Source organism: Natator depressus, chromosome 17, assembly GCF_965152275.1.
Source record: "Natator depressus isolate rNatDep1 chromosome 17, rNatDep2.hap1, whole genome shotgun sequence".
Taxonomy (NCBI): Eukaryota; Metazoa; Chordata; order Testudines; family Cheloniidae; genus Natator; species Natator depressus.
This window is the reverse complement of record NC_134250.1, coordinates 23,656,123-23,674,878: the sequence shown is the minus strand read 5'-3', so window position 1 is coordinate 23,674,878 and position 18,756 is coordinate 23,656,123. Positions and strand designations below refer to the sequence as shown.

Genomic DNA, 18,756 nt, shown 5'->3' with positions numbered 1-18,756 from the left:
GCCGGGGGGAGGCGGTATTCCTGGATCCCAATAGGGCTCGCCGGGACGCGCTGTGATTTGTCACTGGACAGTTCGCTGTGTGGTCCCGCCCCTCGCCCGCCCCCGATAGGCTGGCAGGGCGGGGGCTGTTCGATCTGCGCGGGCCCAGGCTGGGCAGTGCCGTGGGGCGGGAGGAGATTCCGTTCTCGGATTGGCCCGCGGCGGGGCGGGCGCTGATTGGTTGCAGTGGCAGGGTCTGTGCGTGGAGGTGTACGCGGCAGGGCGGGAGTGGCGGAGACGGACTGAGGTGAGACCCCCGTGTTGGGCACAGGCCCCCCGCGGCCCGGCCCCGTCGTCCGGGCCTAGCGCGCCTCCGCTCCTTGCGCGCGGGGTCTCCCGCCCCCAGCCTCTCCGGGGGCGAGCCCTGCGTGCAGGCCCGCACTCCCGCCGGGCGGAGCCGTGCGCGTGCCCCGGTGCGCGTCCCAGATACGCCCCCCCATCCCTTGTGCCCGCCCCTCGGCTTCACCCTTCGCCCCACGGGCCGCCCGCCCCGCCCCCGAGCCCAGCCTGCGGTCCCCTGGCCGCCCCCACAGCTCTGCCGAGCCGAGCCCGCCCTTTTCCCTCCGCCGCTTGCTTGAGGCAGGCCCGGCCGCCCCCAGGCCTCTCCCTTTCTCCCCTCCCCGAGCGTCCTCTTCTCCCCCCAGACCTGCCCGGCTGCCCCCTTTCCCCACGATGCTCTGTTTGCCACTGGGCAGCCCCTGTCCCCCCGACGGGCTCTCCTGGTCCATCGCTGGCCGGTTTAAATGCGGTTAGCTGTTCTGTTCCTTTTTAAAGGAATCGCTTGGGTCAGGTCTCTGGCCTGTTACACAGGAGGTCAGAGGAGATGGTCCGTGGTCCCTTCTGGCCTTGGCGGCTATGACTTTATGGCTGATGGGCAGTGCTTTCTCTTTGTGTTTCCAAGGTTCACTCACAGATGGGGTTTGAATTCACTTGACAAGTGAAGTCTTCTATCACTTCTGTCTGTCTTGCTGTTTCTCATATTTTAGACATTGAAGTGAAAAGTGCTCCCCTCTCCCTGGTTCAATTTCTTCTTAAGCATGTTGGCTGTATGCTTGATGTTTCTAGGATTGTACTGTGCAATTTATCTCCCAGTTTCCAAGTCCAGTTTAATATACTTGCTACTTCTGTCTTTGCAAAGAAGTCTGTCCACGTATCACTGTGATAAAATATCTGCCATTCTGTGTAGATCTTGCAACCTGTTTTGGATCTGTTCTTCTAGATCTCTATCTAGTGCCTACAGCATTGTTTACATTTTTAGGTGAGATTGTTTGCTCTGTTGGCTAAGAGGTTTATGTTGCTGAGACTTGGGAATGATATCACATAGCAGTGGATGATGTGTTTATTTGGTTTTAGTTTCCTGCTTTGGTTGAAGTGTCATCAAAAGCTGAAAGAAAAGGAGTACTAGGGGCACCTTCAAGACTAACCAATTTATTTGAGCATAAGCTTTCGTGAGCTACAGCTCACTTCATATAGTCCACTTTATGCATCCGATGAAGTGAGCTGTAGCTCACGAAAGCTTATGCTAAAATAAATTGGTTAGTCTCTAAGGTGCCACTAGTACTCCTCCTCTTTTTGCGAGTGCAGACTAACACGGCTGCTACTCTGAAACCTATCAAAACCTGAGTACCCTTTTCTATGTATTGATTGCTGAGCAGCCATAATTGCTGGAGTTCCTTGGATCATGTAGCACCTGTTTGCAGAACTGCAGGTGTGAAATTTATTTAGGTCGAACATATGTGCATGAGCAACTGTGGTAACTTTCAGTTCATTTAAGCTTGCAAGGGGTGGGAAAAGTAGAGGAACAGCCATTAATGCAACCTGTTTTTTATATATAGCTTGAGCAGAGGGGCCATAAACCTACAGCTGTATCAAGTGGGTGACAAGCAAGGCTGGAGAGGGATTTAGGATGATAGATGGGTTTATAAGTAGGAGTAGCAGGACAAAACTAAGCCAGGGAAAATCTGCCACTGTGTGGTACTAGTCTCCCTCAGAAAATGGTGGTGACTGTGTAACGCCAATAGACCCTGGTGGTCAGGGCAGGATCAAACCTGGGACCTCTGGAGCTAAATGCATGAGCTAAAAGCCATATAGCTCTTAGCGAAGGCTGTAGAGCAGACTCATTAATCTCTAAGTGGTCTTGGTGCCACTAGATTGGGACAGAACACCACACCTAGGAGGTGTGTGGATTACAACTCCATCACTTGGGCCACTTGAAATAAGAGTGGCCAATGCATTAAAAAATGATAGGAAATTACCTCAACCAGAAGGTGACAAAGAATGTCTTTACAGCTCTAGCTTTCATAAAGAGATTTCAACTTAGTCATCCACTCCCTGGGGCCCATGTCCTGCTTTCCTGTCCCCAGGCTCAGCCAGTAGGGAGTGGAGTGTCTGTGTTTCCCCCATTTTTTGTAACCTAGCTCTTTTAATTGCTTAGGGTATGTCTACACAGCAATGTAAGTACGGTTTAAGTGACAAGCCTAACCTCCCTTGCGTCCACATACCAACGGTGTTAATCTAGGGCTTGACCCTAGGGTCCCAGAGGACCCTGCAGGGCTGAAGGGTACAAGCCCATGTTAAGCTAGGACCTAGAATCCAAGTCTTATTGCTTTCCTCTACATGTGTCTTGGCCCCCTCTTGTCTCGATCCTGGAAGTCCTCTGAATGTATCCCACTGTTCCTTGGGGCAACTTACTTAGTCCTCTCTATGCCAAAAATCTGTGGTGCAGTCTATTACACTCTTGCAAACGGAAGCCACATCTCCCTTTGCAAACCATGGCAGCTCAGATGATCATCATTAACCCGTTGTCTGTTGGACACCAGTCTGCATGCATGCTATCAGAGAGCCTGCAGGGTTTTCAGTGGAGACCAATCAGAAGATGCTTTTTGCAAAAAGAGCTATTTCCTGGTCACAAGAGCACAGCCAGATTTTGGTGGAGGTCAGCTGCTTGGTCTCGGCTCTCTGTTTCTTGTTCCCAGGTGCTTCCCCCTAGCTCCCTCTGGCTGCATGTGTAGGGGTGCCGAGGCAGTGTGCAGTTTGAGGGCAGTGAGTGGGAGCTAGCCCCAAAACTTACCCACAGCCTCCTGGGGATCCCTTATCCCTGCCTCTTGAGGTGTGGGATAAGGGATCCCGGGATGGTGAGGTGCTGGAGCACACTGCATCCCAAGTGCTGGGGATGCCCTTCACCGCTCCCAGGCTCTGAGAGTGTTTTTCCTCTGAAACCTACATTTTTATGTCAAACTTCAAAACAAACAACACAGTCACTGAATGTCTCATTTTAAAAATTAAGAATTGCAAAGTTTCATTTTAATAGTTTGACAGCCCTGGAGACTGATGCCCTAATTATCTTCACAGGTGATGGGCATTTTCCTGCCAATCTGACTCAGCCTAAAGGTGGAGAGCCCTGTTCTCAGGTTCAATGGTAGTTCAGCATAAAGCCCTCTAAAACTGCAGTCATTCTACTGAGACAGCCACCAAAGGAGCTAATTATGCAGTTATCTATTCCTCTGCTCCTGAGTCCCATCAGTAGCACCCTCAGAGTTAGGAAGCAGGGTGGGCAGTAGAGTTTTCCCACAGTGTAACCCATTCATAGGGTTAGAGTGTCAACATGCAGTGTGCATGTGTGGGGGTGTCAAGGTTCCTCCCCCACTCTGAACTCTAGGGTACAGATGTGGGGACCTGCATGAAAACCTCCTAAGCTTACTTTCACCAGCTTAGGTTAAAACTTCCCCAAGGTACAAATTAATTTTATCCTTTGCCCCTGGATTTCCACTGCCACCACCAAACTTTAACTGGGTTTACTGGGAAATGTAGTTTGGACACATCTTTCCCCCCAAAATCCTCCCAACCCTTGCACCCCACTTCCTGGGGAAGGTTTGGTAAAAATCCTCACCAATTTGCATAGGTGACCACAGACCCAAACCCTTGGATCTGAGAACAATGAAAAACCATTCAGTTTTCTTACAAGAAGACTTTTAATAGAAGTAAAGGAATCACCTCTGTAAAATCAGGATGGTAGATACCTTACAGGGTAATTAGATTCAAAACATAGAGAATCCCTCTAGGCAAAACCTTAAGTTACAAAAAAGACACACAGACAAGAATAGTCATTCTATTCAGCACAACTCTTTTCTCAGCCATTTAAAGAAATCATAATCTAACACATACCTAGCTAGATTACTTACTAAAAGTTCTAAGACTCCATTCCTGTTCTGTCCCCGGCAAAAGCAGCATACAGACAGACACAGACCCTTTATTTCTCTCCCTCCTCCCAGCTTTTGAAAGTATCTTGTCTCCTCATTGGTCATTTTGGTCAGGTGCCAGCGAGGTTCCCTTTAGCTTCTTAACCCTTTACAGGTGAGAGGATTTTTCCTCTGGCCAGGAGGGATTTTAAAGGGGTTTACCCTTCCCTTTATATTTATGACGGGGGAGTGCCAGCCACTATGGGATAGGGTTACTTTCACTCATGTCTGTGCACTGCAGTGTGGATGCCAGAGCCCTAAGTTTGAGCGTGGGTCAGAAAATCCTTAACCTGGGGTCAAAATGCAGTGTAGACACTCAAACCCAGGGTTCCCTGACATGGGTCAGCTGACTTGAGTCCCACTATCCCATGGCTTACATTGCTATGTAGACATACCCTTAGATGGATTCAAAGATGGCTGGAGCAGTTGTCATTGCTGTTATTGTTCAATCCCATTTCCTAAGAAGAAAGAACACGACAAAGATGCACAAAATGGGCAGAGAAAAGAACAGCGCAGACAAAAAATGCAGCTTCCTTTCTCTGACTTTCACTTGTACCCTCGCTGCTGGAAAAACACAGGCACAGTGCATGGTCTTATCAGCCACCCCAAGACCTGACAGACTCATACCAGTGTTGGGCTTTTTAGGGCATTGCTTTTAGCTGCCTCTTTTTGGTCAAGGATTTACAGCAGCCTTGGCTGGCTAAGCCAGACTCCTATTAGACAGAGGGAAAAAGGAGAGAGTAAGAAAGCGAAGAAATCAGATGGGGAAGGTAAAGAAGACACGGGGGCAAGGAGAGGTTTTGTGACAGAGTTTCACATTCCAGGTGGGATTTCTCTGGAGTTGGTAGAAGTGACAATATCATCTGGATCCCTCTTTCTGGCCCAGTTTGGTCAGAACATCTCTCAGGATGCATCCGATGAAGTGAGCTGTAGCTCACGAAAGCTTATGCTCAAATAAATTTGTTAGTCTCTAAGGTGCCACAAGTCCGCCTTTTCTTTTTGTGAATACAGACTAACACGGCTGCTACTCTGAAACCTCTCAGGATCAGGATGACAAAGGCCTGGGGTCCCAGGAAATGCTGAGTGTGGCAGCCATAATGGTAAAGCTTGCTCCGAGAGCCAGTTTTTCTCCCAAAGGTCCCTTCTGTAAGGACCCCAAAAGGGAACGATGGATGGAATAGCTTCTCTTTTTTACCCAGCTTGATCTTAACACAGTCCTTGAATTATATCAGAAGGTCTTTTTGTTTGGATGAGTTCAATCTGTCTCCCCTTTGCAACTTTTCCCATCAACATTTGTTATTGTAAGTTATAGTGACGCTTTATGACTTTCATGCCTTTTCACAGTTGAGCTCGCAGTCAGGGTTAATTTGTAGGCCCCATTGTCACAACAGTTAAAGTCATGCACTTCCAATCCAGACAGTGACATGGGTTGAATAATTCTATCAATGTCAGTAGCGTTATTTGTGACAGATACTGCAACCACATGCAATATCTCTGGGGACCATATTATTCTATTAAGTGTATGAATGGTTTATGTAGCACTGTGGGCCAGGGCTTATATGGAACTGTAGTGGGGGAGAGTTGCCACCACTCTGCCAGGAACAGTGGGGGGTGATTAAGAAGAATTACTTAGGTTGTTATCCCCCTGCCTCACCAGGGGACAGTTGCGTACACTGGTGCAAGCTGGGTTTTCCAAAGACTAACAGCCAAAGAAAGGTCTCAGTGGTTTGAGCAATGGTCTGCTAAACCCAGGGTTGTGAGTTCAATCCTTGAGGGGGCCATTTAGGGATCTGGGGCAAAAAAAAAAAAATTGGGAATTGTGTCTGCTTTGAGCAGGGGGTTGGACTAGATGATCTCCTGAGGTCCCTTCCAATTCTGATATTCTATGATTCTATGAAAAAGACTACTTTTAAACTGACTCAAAAGCTTCTTTGTGATCCAGCAAACAGACAGACCCTCTGTCTAAAGGGGGCCCCCAGCTCTTGTGGAAGGGCTGGAAAGACTTTGGCCTGCTCGGGCCCAGTAAGGCTGATGGGTGACCTCTGGTAAGCTATTATCATGTATGTAGGAACTTTTATTGTGTTTTATGGTGTTTTTTTCTCTGTAATGCTTTCCACCTAAGAGTAAATGCAATTTGCTTTGTGAAGGCTGGTTAGTAATTAGCGTACACTGCTGTAGCCCCTGGAGAAAGAGTTAACCACATATGCTTTACCCAAGCCAGACCTGCTGGGAAATTGCAGTGAGTTACACAGGGCTTGCAGTCCAACCCCCTGATTTGGAGAGGGAGAGATGCAGGTCTCCACCCCAAGAGAGGTGATGGCTGAACCTTAAAACTTTAAGTGGATGCCCTCAAGGAACGTTGTGGGGTGGGACGTTCAAAGGTGCAGTTTCCCCTGAAACTGACATTTCTGTCTGTGGACTGTTGGATTTGAACTATTCAGTGGTCTATTTCAGTGGAATGGGTCTGCAGGACTTCTAGTGGTTTTCCTGCCAGTCCAGAACTCCCTGACACATTAGTCATGAGGCCCAGGTATGTCTAGTTTAGTGCGTGTATAATTTTCTGTGTCCCAGTGTCTATTCACTGCCCTGCCCTGATATTTTTGTGCCGTTAGCTCAGAAAATGTGTCATGTTTGAAAAGCAGAAGCTTGTTTCCTGATGGTCATATTCTGCATTCATTGAGTTCAATGGCAATGCTTCCATTGATTTCAGTAGCCCAGGACCAAAGAGTGGGAGATTGGAAGGTGCATTGAGGGGCTGTATCCCTTCCTTGCACTCTGTCTTATGTCACATCATGGCAGGCAGCTAAAAAGTGATCATTTTTAAGTGCTTATATACAAATGCTAGAAGTCTAAATAAAAAGATAGGTGAACTAGAGTGCCTTGTATTAAATGAGAATATTGATAAAATAGGTATCACAGAAACTTGGTGGAATGAAGATAATCAATGGGACACAGTAATACCAGGGTACAAAATATATCGAAAGGACAGAATAAGTTGTGCTGATGGGGGAGTGGCATTATATGTGAAAGAAAGCGTAGAGTCAAATGAAGTAAAAATCTTAATGAACCAAACTGTACCATAGAATCTCTATGGATAGTAATTCCATGCTTGAATAATAAGAATATAGCAATAGGGATATGCTACTGACCACCTGACCAGGATGGTTATGATGACTGTGAAATGCTCAGAGAGATTAGAGAGGCTACAAAAATAAAACGAACTCCATAATAATGGGGGATTTCAGCTATCCCTATATTGACTGGGTACATGTCACCTCAGGACAGGATGCAGAGACAAAGTTTGACACCTTCAGTGGCTGCTTCTTGGAGAAGCTAGTCCTGGAACCCACAAGAGGAGAGGCAGTTCTTGATATAGTCCTAAGTGGAGCACAGGATCTGGTCCAAGAGGTGAAAATAGCTGAACTGCTTGGTAATAGTGACGATAACATTTAACATCCCTGTGGTGGGGAAAACACCAAAACAGCCCAGCATGGTAGCATTTAAGTTTAGAAAGGGGAACTACACAGAATGAGGAAGTTGGTTAAAGAGAAATTAAAAGGTACAGTGCCAAAAGTGAAATCCCTGCGAACTGCATGGAAAGTTTTTAAAGACACCATAATAGAGGCTCAACTTAAATGTATACCCCAAATTAAAAAACATAGTAAGAGGACTAAAAAAGTGCCACTGTGGCTAAACAACTAAATAAAAGAAGCAGTTAGAGGCAAAAAGGCATCCTGCAAAAAGTGGAAGTTAAATCTTAGTGAGGAAAGTAGAAAGGAGCATAAACTCTGTCAAATGAAGTGTAAACATATAATTAGGAAGGCCAAAAAAGAATTTGAAGAACAGCTAGCCAAAGACTCAAAAAGTAATAGCAATTTTCTTTTTTTTAAAAGTACATCAGAAGCAGTAAGCCTGCTAAACAGCCAGTCGGGCCACTCTATGATCGAGATGCTAACGGAGCACTCAGGGACTATAAGGCCATTGTGAGAAACTAAAAGAATTCTTTGCATCGGTCTTCACGGCTGAGGATGTGAAGGAGATTCCCCAATATGAGCCATTCTTTTTAGGTGACAGATCTGAGGAACTATCCCAGATTGAGGTCATTTGAGGAGGTTTTGAAACAAATTGATAAACTGAACAGTAATAAATCACCAGGAGCAGATGGTGTTCACCCAAGAGTTCTGAAGGAACTCAAATGTGAAATTGCAGAACTACTAACTGTGGTATGTAACCTATCATTTAAATCAGCTTCAGTACCAGATAACTGGAGGATAGCTAATGTGATGCCAATTTTTGAAAGGCTCCAGAGACGATCCCAGTCATTACAGGCCAGTAAACCTAACTTCAGTACCAGGCAAATTGGTTGAAACTATAGTAAAGAACAGAATTATCAGACACCTAGATGAACGCAATTTGTTGGGGAAGAGTCCCATTTTTGTAAAGGGAAATCATACCTCACCAATCTGCTAGAATTCTTTGAGAGGGTCAATAAGTATGTGGAGAAGGGGGATCCAGTGGATATAGTGTACTTTAGACTTTCAGAAAGCCTTTGACAGGGTCTCACACCAAAGGCTCTTAAGCAAAGTAAGCAGTCATGGGATGTGAGAGAAGGTCCTCTCATGGATCAGTAACGGGTTAAAAGATAGGAAACAAAGGGTAGGAATAAATGGTCAATTTTCAGAATGGAGAGAGGGAAATAGTGTTTTCCCCCAGGGGTCTGTAGTGGGACCGATGCTGTTCAACATGTTCATAAATGATCTGGAAAAAGGGGTAAACGGTGAGGTGGCAAAATCTGTAGATGATACAAAACTACTCAAGATAATTAAGTCCAAAGCAGACTGCGAAGAGCTACAAAAGGATCTCACAAAACTGGGTGTCTGGGCAACAAAATGGCAGATGAAATTCAATTTTGGTAAATGCAAAGTAAAGCACATTGGAAAACATAATCCCAACTATACATGTAAAATGATGGGGTCTAACTTATCTGTTACCACTCAAGAAAGTGATCTTAGAGTCACTGTGGATAGTTCTCCAAAAACATCCACTCAGTGTGCAGCGGCAGTTAAAAAAAGCTAACGGAATGTTGGACATCATTAAGAAAGGGATAGATAAAAAGACAGAAAATATCATATTGCCTCTATAGAAATCCATGGTAAGCTCACATCTTGAATACTGCATGCAGATCTGGTCACCCCAGCTCAGAAAAGATATATTGCAATTGGAAAAGGTACATAAAAGGGCAACAAAAAAGATTGGGGGTATGGGACAGCTTCCATATGAGGAGAGATTAATAAGACTGGGACTTATCAGCTTGGAAAAGAGATGACGAAGGGGGGATATGATAGAGGTCTTTAAAATCATGACTGATGTGGAGAAAGTGAATAGGGAAGTGTTGTTATTTACTCATAACACACGAACTAGGGGTCACGAAATGAAATGAATAGGCAGCAGGTTTAAAACAAACAAAAGGAAGTATTTCTTCACACAATGCACAGTCAACCTGTGGAACTCTTTTCCAGAGGATTTTGTGAAAGCCAAGACTATAACACAATTCAAAAAAGAACTAGATAAGTTCACGGAGGATAGGTCCATCAGTGGCTATTCGCCACAATGGGCAAAGGTTGTGTCCCTAGCCTCTGTTTGCCAGAAGCTGGGAATGGGCGACAGGGGATGGATCACTGGATGATTACCTATTCTGTTCATTCATAGAATCATAGAATATCAGGGTTGGAAGGGACCTCAGGAGGTCATCTAGTCCAACCCCCTGCTCAAAGCAGGACCATTCCCCAATTAAATCATCCCAGCCAGGGCTTTGTCAAGCCTGACCTTAAAAACTTCTAAGGAAGGAGATTCTACCACCTCCCTAGGTAACGCATTCCAGTGTTTCACCACCCTCCTAGTGAAAAAGTTTTTCCTAATATCCAACCTAAACCTCCCCCACTGCAATTTGAGACCATTACTCCTTGTCCTGTCATCTTCTACCACTGAGAATAGTCTAGAACCATCCTCTTTGGAACCACCTCTCAGGTAGTTGAAAGCAGCTATCAAATCCCCCCTCATTCTTCTCTTCTGCAGACTAAACAATCCCAGTTCCCTCAGCCTCTCCTCATAAGTCATGTGTTCCAAACCCCTAATGATTTTTGTTGCCTTTCGCTGGACTCTCTCCAATTTTTCCACATCCTTCCATTCCAGCTGAAGCACCTGGCATTGGCCCCTATCAGAAGACTGGTTACTGGGCTAGATGGACCTTTGATCTGACCCAATATGGGCGTCGTTCTTATTTGTCAGGTGTGGCCAACTGTGGCTTGTGAGCCACATGCAGCTCTTTTATAGTTAAAAGTGCAGCTCCTGGAGCCTCCAAAGCACCCCACCCATTCTCTGTCTACAAGACTGGGCAGGGGGGAGCTTGGGGCTTCTGCCCTGTGGCGGCGTGGTGGGGGACTAGAGGCTTCTATCCTGCAGGAAGGGGGGGTTTAAGGACTTTGGCCCTGGGGTGGGAGCATCAAGGCAGAAGCCCCGCACTCCAGCAGGTACTGCTCCGCAGGGCAGGTTGTGTGTGTCTTGCGGCTTTCGACCTTCTGAAGATTATTGTATGCCGCTAGGAGGTTCAGTAATTTTGGCCACTCCTGTTATATGTAGTGTCTGGGCACCACCATCTGTAGAAACAACGAGGAGTACTTGTGCCACCTTAGAGACTAACAGATGTATTTGGGCATAAGCTTTCGTGAGCTAAAACCTACTTCATCAGATGCATGGAGTGGAAAACACAGTAGGCAGGTATAAATAAACAGCATATGAAAAGATGGGAGTTTCCTTACCAAGTGTGGGGTCAGTAGGAACCCTCTACTATTACTCACACCTTCTTGTCAACTGTTTGAAATGGGCCACCCTGATTACCACTACAGAAGTGATTTTTCCTCCTGTTGATAATTGCCCTCTTCCACTTTAATTGAATTGTCTCATTAGAACTGACCCCCCACTTGGTAAGGCAACTCCCATCTTTTCATATGCTGTGTATTTATACCTGCCTACTGTATTTTCCACTCCATGCATCTGACGAAGTGGGTTTTAGCCCATGAAAGCTTATGGCCAAATAAATTTGTTAGTCTCTAAGGTGCCACAAGTACTCCTCGTTGTTTTTGCTGATACAGACTAACATGGCTACCACTCTGAAACCATCTGTAGAGTTTGTCATGCTAATAAGGTAACTTCTCTTTCATTTCAGTTGTGTAGGATTTCTAAATTGAAATGGTGATCTGAACCGGTGCAGGTGACTGTCATTTATATTGATTGGCAGCCTTTCAGACCCCTTGGGATGCTGTTCTTTGACAATGACAGGTTTGATCAATCTAATGTAGTCAGCCCAGTTTAAGGGAAGCAGCATGTTGGCCATTGCACAGTTGCTGTAAAGGCCTGGTTGACTTTGGCACTGTTGCTCTCTCTTTACATAGTCCTGTGGTGTTTGAAGAATCTTATAGCAGGGACATATTTGTCTCTTCCCTTACCTCCTTCCTTCCTAAAGTAATACAATGGGTAAAATGTCCTTCCTCTTCCTACCTCTATTGGGAAGTTTCTTTAAGTGTACTGGCTGGTTACCATCTCTTGTGTGCAAGCCCCTCTTGGAAGCCACTTGCTACTGCCTCTCTGGGGAGGTCCATGATGTGCACTTGCTGTACCAACCTGCTGCAGTAGATGATTCTGGCAGTGACATCTGTTGACCTCATGGGTTTGTCCCTATGCCATCATTGGCCTGAGTCCATCTGTTTAGTTGACTAAGTATCTGAGGTCATTCTCCCTCTTGACTAGAAATATGTGGCTGCTGGGGATGCCTGGCCACAAACTCCCCTACATGGGGGGATGGTTTGGAGCAGCTTGTGGCTAACGTCCGAGGCTGGGGATTTGTTTTGAAGACACCTTTTTTGCCAGTTTATCTGATACTTCACGTGTTCATGAATGGCTGTTGGGTGTTTTGAGTTGGTGTGGCTTTCTAGTTTATTACCTTATAATGTATTTGCTTGGTTTATATCGAGGCATGTGAAGCCCTAAGTGGTAAGGGTGCTTTTTGGTCATTCTGATTTGAAGTCTGCTTAATTACTAGTCTTCTCATTGTTCAGATAGCTTTCAGGGCATTCATGGGAGAGAGTAAGGAGGTTTTGTATAAAGTTAGGGAGCTATCTGAAAACTAACTTGTTCAGGCACTAGTTCGATACAGCTAATTAAAGGGGTTTGTAAATCAGTATTAGTTTGCAGTAATGGGCACTGTAACTTTCACTGATAAAAATGAAAATTTATTTAATGTTCTGAGGAGGGCAGGGTGGGCAAGTAAGTTTCCAGAGCTGTGTCACCCCGTTGCTGGTGGTGTTTAGCCACATCTTCCAAATCTCATGTTTTCCTGCAGCTTTGTACCCTAGCTGGGAGGAGGTCTTTTTGTTAGGATGTGTAGTGAAACCCTCCATCAAGCTGAAGTCTCTGGCCTATCTCTCAGGGCGGAATTTGAGCAATATGTTAGGAGCAGCAACTCCAGCCGGTACCAGACAGGAGTCTGTCGGGATGGTGTTCAGACCTCAGAATGTTGCTTCTGAGGTCAAAGGGACTCCAACTTACATTGTTGCCTCTGTCCCCCAAAACACTCCCCTCGTTTTGTTTCCCCCCAGGTGCATTTTGTAGAACTAATAAATGTGTGTGTGATGACCCAGCTTGGCTAGGCTATGTTAACTGTGAGGAGAGGCAAACCACAACAAAAGGGATAATTTGAAATTTTTATAACTTGCTAAGGCAAAACCCCAAACTTGTACCAGGAGCATAAATAATATAGAACATGACCAAAGGCTTACTACTTATGATATTAAACTATAGGTTACCAACTCGTTAACCTTTTGTGTGATTGGACATGCTGTGCAGTTAGTACCAAATGCATTGTTGTTAACAAGAACAAGAGATTACAATAGACTGTCACTTCAGAGAAGAAACTCTTCCTCTCCTTGACTCTCAGTCCAGCTCCACGCTTGCTGTCCTGTTCTTTTCCTCTCTTTGGCTTGAAGTGCTCCTTGGATTCGATGTTCCTGTGGCTGTACCTCTTTCTACCGAGTTTATCCACAAGTGGAGTTTCTTTGCCTTGTGGGCCCTCACTTGTCCATTAGGCACCTTTGAACTGTATTCCTTCAACAGATGTTTGGACAGTCATTTTCTCTGCTCACTCACTTTAGGTCCTTTGTGGGTGGGCTTTTCATTTACTGTTTTCAGGATCTGTTTTCATCTAACACAGCTTTTTGTTCAATTCCCTTTTTCACCAATGATATTTCCTTTCAGTTTTTCCCCCTGACTCTCTATCTCTGGTAAGTCTGTAGATTTTATTTCCCTCTACTGCCTTTCGCCAGTAGTACCTGCTTCTCCTGACCTGAAACCATTCCTATTTTCCTCTTTCTCACTTCCCAATCTCCTGCTTTTATTGTCCTGTTCTCTCATCACCTCACCTCCTGCCCAGGCTCCCGTTCATCTGCTAGCTCAGCATTGAGATTCTTCTCCTTTTCTAACAGCTGTTTTTCCCCAACTGCCCCTTCAGGTGGATCCCGAGCCCCCTCCCCAGCTCAAGCTGCTCTCTCGTTGGCTGTCTCTCTCCCCAGGACAGCATTCTGTGCTGTTGCATCACAGCTGCAGCAGGTGGTAGTGCCAGGGTGAAGGTTACTACATGTGGGGCTCTTCAGAGAATGTCTCCTTATCCCTGGCTTTTGTGGAGGGTGGATTGGTATGGCTGCGTTCAGGGACTTCCAACAAAATGGTTTGTGATTCACTGGGCTAGCATCCAGACCCATTATGTGTGTATCCCATGCACGGTGTGATCATGTAGGTTATAACACTGTCTCCATTATTATAAGCACAATGAGTCTCTCTTCTTGGGACAGCTTCTTCCTGAGTGTGCCTCTGGTCTCTCCCCCTTAAGGCAAGATCATCCTGACCTCAACTTTATATTCCCATGCCCTACAGGGGAGTGGAGTAGAATCATAGAACTGGAAGGGAACTCAAGAGGTCATCTAGTCCAGTCCCCTGCACTCAAAGCAGGACTAAGTATTTTCTAGACCAGTGCTTCTCAAGCTATCTGATGTGGGGAACCAGCAATTTTTTTTTTCCAATGTGTGCGCAGCCCGGCAGCCGATGTTGCGCCCGATGTTGCGTCCAAGGAGGTTCTGCTCACACAAGGGGAAGAGCTCATTTGGCTACTTTATCCACAGACCACCACTGTGAGTAGCACTGATCTAGACCATCCCTGACAGGTGTTTGTCCAACCTGCTCTTAAAAAGCCCCAATGATGGCGATCCCACAGCCTCCCTAGGCAATTTATTCCAGTGCTTAACCGCTCTGACAATTAGGAGGTTTTTTCTAATTTCCAACCTAAACTGCTCTTGCTGCAGTTTAAGCCCATTGCTTCTTAGAACCATAGAATATCAGGGTTAGACAAGACCTCGGGAGATCATCTAGTCCAACCCCCTGCTCAAAGCAGGACCAACACGAACTAAATCATCCCAGCCAGGGCTTTGTCAAGCCGGGCCTTAAAAACCTCTAAGGATGGAGATTCCACCACCTCCCCAGGTAACCCATTCCAGTGCTTCCCCACCCTCCTAGTGAAATAATGTTTCCTAATATCCAACCTAGACCTCCCCCACTGCAACTTGAGACCATTGCTCCTTGTTCTGTCATCTGCCACTGCTGAGAACAGCCGAGCTCCATCCTCTTTGGAACCCCCTTCAAGTTGTTGAAGGCTGCTATCAAATACCCCTCGCTCTTCTCTTCTGCAGACTAAACAAGCCCAGTTCCCTCAGCCTCTCCTCGTAAGTCATGTGCACCTGATCAGAGGTTAATAAGAATAATTTTTTTCCCTCCTTCTTGTAACAACCTTTTATGTCCTTGAAAATTATCATGTCCTCTCTGTCTTCTCTTCTCCAGACTAAACAAACCCAATTTTTTCAATCTTCCTTCATAGGTCATGTTTTCTAGACCTTTAATCATTTTTGTTGCTCTTCTCTGGACTTTCTCCAGTTTGTCCACATCTTTCCGGAAATGTGGCACCCAGAACTGGACCAAATACTCCAGTTGAGGCCTAATCAGTGCAGAGTAGAGCGGAAGAATTACTTCTCATGTCTTGCTTACAATACTCCTGCTAATACATCCCAGAATGATGTTTGCTTTTTTTGCAACAGCGTTACACTGTTGACTCATATTTAGCTTGTGATCCACTATGACCCCCATATCTCTTTCCACATACTCCTTCCTAGACAGTCATTTCCCATTTTATATGTGTGCAACTGATTGTTCCTTCCTAAGTGGAGTACTTTGCATTTGTCCTTATTGAATTTCATCCTATTTACTTCAGACCATTTCTCCAGTTTGTCCAGATCATTTTGAATTTTAATCCTATCCTCTAAAGCACTTGCAAGTACTGGCCTGAAGATACAGAAAAAAGATGCCAGAGCTCAGAGGCACCATTTCTAAGGGGAGTGTGCAGTTTGTCTCCATTAGAAATTCATGGACACTTCCTTGCATGAAAGTAGAGAAATGAAAGTTAACACACAATTACTTTTAACTGGAAAAAATTACAGCACCAAGTGGAAATGAAATCTTTGTTCTATCTAATCATATGTGATGCTCACCTTGGTAGTATCTGAGTGTCTCTCGGGTAATTAAAAAGTAACAAATAATTACAAAAAAATCTTCAAAAATCTTCTCTCCCTTCCCTGCTTGTAGTTATTGAGGGAAGCTAAGGGCATGGCTACACTTGCAGATGTAGAGTGCTGTGAGTTAAAGCTGCCCTCGGAGAACTCAGTAGGGAAAGCGCTGCAGTGTGTTTACACTGTCAGCTGCAAATGCACTGGAGTGGCCACATTTGCAGTACTTGCAGCGGTATTGGGAGTGGTGCATTATGGGTAGCTATCCCACAGCGCACCTCTTCCCATTCTGGTGCTGGGGGGAGGGGGGTGCAGGGCATTCTGGGTCCTGTCCTAATGCCCCATGATGCATCACTTCGCATCCCAGCAATCCCTGTTCTTCTGTCCACATTTGGCGCCATCTTTCAATGCTTTTTGTACTGCGTGCGCTGTCTTCCCTTTCAGTCTGTGGGAATGGATCCTGAAGTGCTGAGGAATATGCTGATGGGTCTCGCTAGCATGTCACAAATGGCAGTCGAGTTACTCCTTAAGCTACAAACTGACAGTGAGGAGCCAGACCATGATGTCGACTCGCATAATGCATACGACACGATATTGCTTGTGGCATTCATGGTCATGCTCACCGCAGTGGAACGCCACTTTTGAGCTCGGGAAACAAGCACTGAGTGGTGGGATCACATCATCATGCAAGTCTGGGATGACAAGCAGTGGCTGAAGAACTTTCAGATGAGAAAATCCACTTTCATGGGACTGTGTGCTGAGCTCACCCCCACGCTGCGGCGCAAGGATACAAGATTGAGAGCTGCCCTGCCTGTGGAGAAGTGGGTGGCTGTTGCAATTTTGAAGCTGGCAAGTCCAGACAGCTACCGATTGGTTGCTAACCAGTTTGGAGTGGGAAAAGTCGACTGTTGGAATCGTGTTGATGGAAGTTTCCAGGGCCATTAATCGCATCCTGCTCAGAAGAACCATGACTCTGGGTAACGTGCATGACACTGTGGCTGGCTTTGCACAAATGGGTTTCTCTAACTGCGGAGGGGTGATAGATGGGACGCATATTCCAATTCTGGCACCAGCCCACCTAGCCTCCGAGTACGTTAATCAGAAGGGGTATTTCTCTTTGGTTCTCCAGGTGCTTGTGGATCACCGTTTCATTGACATGAACGCAGGCTGGTCCGGAAAGGTGCATGATGCACGCATCTTTTGGAACACAGGCTTGTTCAGGAAGCTGCAAGCCAGGTCTTTCTTCCTAGACCAGATGATCACTGTAGGGGAAATAGAAATGCCCATTGTGATCCTTGGAGACCCCGCTTACCCTTTAATGCCCTGGCTCATGAAACCCTACACAGGGAGCCTTGACAGCAGGAAGGAGCGGTTCAACAACAGGCTGAGGCGGTGCAGAATGACTGGAGTGTGCTTTTGGCCGTTTAAAGGGCCACTGGCGCCATCTGTATGGGAAGCTGGACCTGGCCGATGACAACATCCCCACGGTTATATCCGCGTGCTGTACCCGCCATAACATATTTGAAGGGAAGGGTGAAAGATTCACTCAGGCATGGAACTTCACGGTTCAACACCTGGAGGCTGAATTTGATCAATCAGAGAGCAGGGCTATTAGAGGGGCCCAGTGCGGGGCTGCAAGGATTAGGGATGCCTTGAGGGAGCAATTTGAGGCTGAAAGCCACCAGTAATGTTTGGTGCCCTGCACAGGAGTGCAGTGCAGTGGTTCCACTGTTAGTAGGAATCTGTGTTTGCTACAGTGACTTGCGGTGCCTGTTGCTTTCCTGGGCTAAGGTATCTTTTACTTAATGCAATAATAAAGAATGTTTTCAAAGCCAAAAAATGCATTTATTGAAAAGAAAATTCATTTATTGAAAAGAAACACAACTCCTTGGGAAACAGAAAGGGCAAGGGGATGGGGTGGGGAATGGTTCAATCACAGATTTGTGTACGTCCTGTTATCATACTCAGCCTTCCTGTCTGGAATGCTGTGCTCCTCACCCCCAAGACCCCGCACCGAACAACTTCCTTCCCAAAATAAAAGCCACTTACTGGGCACCTCCTCTGGTGTTTGTTCTTCCCCAAGCACCGGCCGCCGCGGCTGGCTACCTTCCTCCTGGCTTGAGAACAGCTCCTGGCTGCATGCATCTAGGGATGCTGGGCTGTCTCCCTCCTCCTCAGCACCCTTGCTCCCTTTTTCCTCCTCCTCCTCCTGCCTTGTTGAACTGGGCTCTGAAGCGTCCATGGTGGTCCTCGGAGTGGAGGTTGGGTCACCCCCAAGCATTACGTCCAGCTCTTTGTAAAAACGGCAGGTCACGGGGGCAGCACTGGAGTGGCTGTTTGCCTCTCGGGCTTTGCGGTAGGCATTCCACAGCTCCTTCACTTTAATCCTGCACTGCAGTGCATCTCTGTCATGGCCCCTTTCCATCACGTCCCTTGAAAACTGCCCAAAGGTATCATAATTCCTTTGGCTGGAGCGCAGCTGGGACTGGACAGCTTCCTCCCCCCCCGCCCCCAAACACTGATGAGGTCCTGCACCTCGCTATTGCTCCATACTGGGGATCGCCTGGTGTGTGGAGCCATGGTCACCTGGAAAGATTCGCTGAGAGCACTCCATGCCTTGCTGAGCGAACAGGAAAGAGATTTTCAAAATTCCCAGAGAATTTAAAGGGTGGGTCTGATGGCTGGTCACCTGAGGGCAGGGCAGTAGAGTTCAAAGTGATGACCAGAGTAGCTAGAACAGGCATTGTGGGACACTTCTGGAGACCAATCAGAGTGCATTAATAGACCAGGGCATCCACACTGGCACCATGGTGCTCCAG

The 18,756-nt window shown here is 46.5% G+C and overlaps 1 protein-coding gene across 3 annotated transcripts in view; it reads left to right on the top strand.

The window, feature by feature from the left end:
* Positions 1-206: 206 nt before the first annotated feature.
* MTMR4 (myotubularin related protein 4) overlaps positions 207-18,756 on the top strand; it is a 137,499-nt gene continuing 118,949 nt past the window's right edge. Inside the window, exon 1 of one of the 3 annotated variants that reach the window (XM_074974817.1) lies at positions 207-286. The gene's annotated coding sequence lies outside the window, so the exon portion shown is untranslated. The remainder of the gene's footprint in view (positions 287-18,756) is intronic. The other 2 variants (XM_074974819.1, XM_074974818.1) reach the window with 2 other exon arrangements.